The sequence below is a fragment of the Sarcophilus harrisii genome, chromosome 2, assembly GCF_902635505.1.
Source record: "Sarcophilus harrisii chromosome 2, mSarHar1.11, whole genome shotgun sequence".
Classification (NCBI taxonomy): Eukaryota; Metazoa; Chordata; class Mammalia; order Dasyuromorphia; family Dasyuridae; genus Sarcophilus; species Sarcophilus harrisii.
The window spans coordinates 99,851,623-99,856,093 of record NC_045427.1 but is presented as its reverse complement, the minus strand read 5'-3'; the positions used below and the strand labels follow the sequence as shown (position 1 = coordinate 99,856,093).

Here is a 4,471-nt window from a genome sequence, read left to right as displayed (position 1 = left end):
TTCTTCTATGAATTTTATAATAGTTGTGTCTCTAGGCAGGCTAATGATGTGAGCAGTTATACAAGAGAGAACTGGGGAAAGTCTGGAGCAATTATCTGGTAAATGAACTTGGCCAGAAGAGGAGTATCTATAAATATTTGTTGACACAGGAAAGCATTTTGAAGCTTGTTTTAGGTAGTAAGGAAATTATGGAGGTCAGATAAAATTTATAATTCCATATGTGTTTCATCAGATGTATTTTATATGAATATTTCATATAGTATTTGGTGTACATATCAGGAGCCATATCTTTTTTTTTATAATTGGCAAGGAAAATGTAATACATTCTATGATATTTTTGCCTTTCCCATTCTCATTTGAATACCTAGAGGAAATAACATGTGTCTACTTCAAAGCATACAAAATGGTTGTAGAATTGATAAATAAGAGAAACTAAACATATAAATGATGTGTGCATAGATACCTGTGACAATTAAGCCCTCATTTTAAAAGAGGGAAATGACAAGGATGAGACTCACCTTTTCTAGGAAACCTGTGGACTAATTGACAGTTCTAGGGAGCTGAAAGAGGAACTAATAATTGAAGAGATTGAGCAGAGAGGGGGAAGGTGGAAGAAGGGAGAAAATTTAATGTTGCATAGTGTCTACTTTAAGTCAAAGTGAATAATAATAAAATAAAGGAGACACTAGGGGGGAAATATTCTGAAGGATCTTTATATTTGAGACTGAAAGACTAAGTGCATATTCAACTTTAGAAATAACATCTATCATTCTTCCCAGGCATCCTTGTGTGAGTGACATAACCTTTAAATCCCACTTGGCAATCCCAGAAGTATCTTCAAGATGTATAGGGAAGACAGGACTATATGGAAATTCAGTTACTTCCTCAAGATCATAAAACTTCTGTATGATTATACAAAATTCTTCATTGTGGGAGCAGACAGTATGGGCACCAAACAGATACAACAGCTCCAATTGTCCCTCTCTGGGAAGTCTGTATTGTTGATGCAAAAAAAAAAAAAAATCATGATGTGCAAAGCCATTTGTGGGCATCTGGAGAACAATCCTGCCCTAAATAAAGCTGTATCATATTTGGAAGAATGTGGACTTTGTTAACCAAGGAAGATCTGACTGAGATTAGGGATATGTTTCTATCCAATAAGAGGCCAGCTGCTTCCCATGTCAGTGCCATTTCCCCATGTAATGTCACTGTGTCAACTCAGAATACTGATTTGGATCCTGAGAGGAGTCCCTTTTTCCAAGCATTGGTTATCACCACCAAGATTTCCAGGATCACCAATGAAATATTGAGTGATGTGCAGCTCATTAAAACTAGAGACAATGTGTGTCTCAGTAAGGATACCTTGTTGAACATGCTGAACATCTCCACATTCTCCTTGGACCTATCATTCAGCAGGTTTTTGACAATCCTGAAGTGTTGGACATCATGGAGGAGACTCTGAACTTTCCATTCTTAGAGAGTTTCTATATCATTGTCAGTGTCTGTTTGCATACTAGCTACCTAACTTTTACATCAGTAACCCAGTAAATCATCAATGGGTACAAGTGGATCTTGGCTGTAGCTGTGGAGAATGAGTACACCTTTCCATTTTCTGAAAAGGTGAAGGAGTTTTTGTGTTATGAATATATCTGAAGCACATATATAGAGAATGAGATATGGTAATGTTTTGGGTTTGGGCTTTTGTATTTTCTTTTGTTTTGTGATAATGGAAAAGGTTCTATGAATTTTGTTCTCTTAGCTCTATTGAAGGTTGCTTCCAAATCTTGCTTATATTCTTTAACAAGCACCATGACCTGCACAGTTACTTGCACCTTCTCTCTCCCCTGTACATGTTTTTCAATTCCCTTTATGTGTTGTTTTCTCCACTAGAATGTAAGTACTTTGAAGGAAGAAACTTTCTTTTTGGCTATATTTGTATTATCATCACAAAACATTGCCTAAGATATAATGTGCACTTAATGGATTTTTGTTGATATGGCTTTAGCTCAATATTAATGTTACCCATATAGTGTTGCTGTGTTATGGTGGGAAGAGAAGACAGGAAGGAGAGGAAGATTACCAAAAGATTTTGAGGTGAAAAAAATAAACTATTTTTATATTTTAGAATGTGATAAGAAAAAGGAATCTGTGAATAGAAGTCTAAGCAAACTTATTTTTAGCAATTGGATGCCCAGGGAAAAGGAGAGGAAGTTTTTTTTTTTCCTTTCTCCTTCTATGTTTTAAACTACTGCTTTTAATGTAAATGCATAATTAACTAGATAGAGAGAAAGTCAGATGGAAAATATAATTGTATGGGTAACTTTTCAGAACTAAGGTATATTATCATTTAGCCTCTCAGGTAGAGTATTAAAATGGGAGGAGAGCACTTAATTCAGCTGCCCAACTCTATGTACATTCAGATGCAATTTTAGGAACACAAACATCCCAATGCTTTGTAGAAGAAATAAGTTTGACTGTTAAGTGTGGGTTTTCAGTTTATCAATGTATTGTATCTGGATACTTCGGGATTTGCATTTCTTGATTTTATTTTGGAAGCAACTTTTCCCAGAGATTTTGGGTTCTTTGTAATTTAAGCTTGTACTTTATCTCTGTCTTTTTTATTGGTTCCTGCTGAGGGACACATATGTAAAAGTTCTACCCTGTATTACCAAAGGTAAACTCTTTGAAAAACTGAACACTCAGTTAATGATCATCCAAGCTCTAGATTTTTCAGGCTCAGCATCTTACAAGTAAAAGCTAACTAACTATTGCAAGGTTAAGGAATACCCACATTGGCAGAATAACATCATTAAACATGGTTATAAGCTGTCAGTTTGAGTGAATAATATAGATGACGCTAAATAATAGGGAATCCAATTAGGGACTATAGAAACATTTCAGTTGCAGCATAATTAATGCAACAGTTTTAGGGAGTCTGCCTTAACAAATTCATAATTTGTAAAGCACAGCATGTTATTTTTTGATGGAATAAAGCAATTAAAGATAGAAAAGCTCAAAGTTGAACACTTATGTACTTATAACATCTTTCCCTTTTGAGATGTTTATAACAAATGAAGTTTATTTTAAGATTTTCATTCCCTCCTTTCTTCCTTATTACAATGTAAATCTACAATTATATATATTATATATAAACATAAAGTACTAATGTTTATAAAAAGTTTTAAGCTTTGCCAAGTCTTTATCTCAGCTGACTTTCATAAGTTCCAGAAGAGTTATGTACTACTTTTGCTCCTACTTTATAGATAAGGAAACTAAAACTTAGAAAAGCCAAATGATTTACCTATAGTAACATAGCTAACAAACTTCAGAAATGGAAATCAAACTTGTGAACCATGATTCCTCTAATTCCAAGACTAGTATTTTTTTTACTTCATCATATTGTAAGGAAGCTAGAGAAGAATTCCCCAAAAAGTTAAATAGATCAACTCTTTCCCTTCATTAATTGTATGATTTCTATATAGTTAAGGATGCAAAGTAAAGAAAGTTGAAGTAAATATGGTGCATAATTGGAATTAAAATATTTTCCAAAGATTGCTTTAGCTAATAATACTATATTTTCTTCCATATTAAACAATCAACATTTATTTAATACCTACTAGATAATAATTGTTCTGTAAAATACAGTGGACACGAAGAAAAATATAAAAGAACCTCATTTCTTCATCGAGTTTCTATTATCTACAAAAAAGACAATAAGTGCATATATAGGTATATACATAAGAGATAGAAAATAAATACAAGGTAATTTTTAGGGGCAAAAGGCATAGTCATAATACAAGGATGCGTGTGATGTAAAAAATAGTACTTCTTTTGAATCTTGAAAGAAAAGCTAGATTTGAAGATCCAGAATTGGGGAGGAACAAATTTCAATTATAAGAAGTATCACAAATTAGGAACATAAAGAAGGATGGTGTTCTTGGATGACAAACTGAAAGGAATACTATAAAATATCTTTGGAAAGCTGGATTATGAAAAGCTTTAAAGTACAAATAGAGTAGGTTATCTTTAATCTCAAAAGTATTAAGAAGCCAATGGAGTTTTTTTTTAAGTAGCAGAAAGTTATAGAAAATCACATTGGTTAAAATGTACAAGTTAAATTGGAAAAGAAAAATACAAGAATTAGGGAGATTTATTAGAAACCTATTAAAATAGTCCAGTTGAAGAGTAATAGGAGACTATAAGTGGGTGTCTGTTTCAATAGAAAAAGGGAATGGAAACAATGGATACAAGAGAGATAGAAATGCTAAGATTTCACAATCCTACCTAACTTCTTCTTTGCATCAAATACTCCAGAATATGTGTGCTACTGTCCACAAAATATTGTACTGATTCTGATTTCATATTATGTTTCTTTATAAACTCTCTGATTCAGGCAATTCGCTTATTAATTCTTCCCATATACAGCTTCTATCTCCTTTTTAAAGCTTTTTATTTTCAAAACATGCACAGA

The 4,471-nt window shown here is 32.9% G+C and overlaps 1 pseudogene; it reads left to right on the top strand.

The window, feature by feature from the left end:
* Positions 1 to 842: 842 nt before the first annotated feature.
* LOC100923831 lies at positions 843 to 1,653 on the top strand (annotated as a pseudogene).
* Positions 1,654 to 4,471: the final 2,818 nt, after the last annotated feature.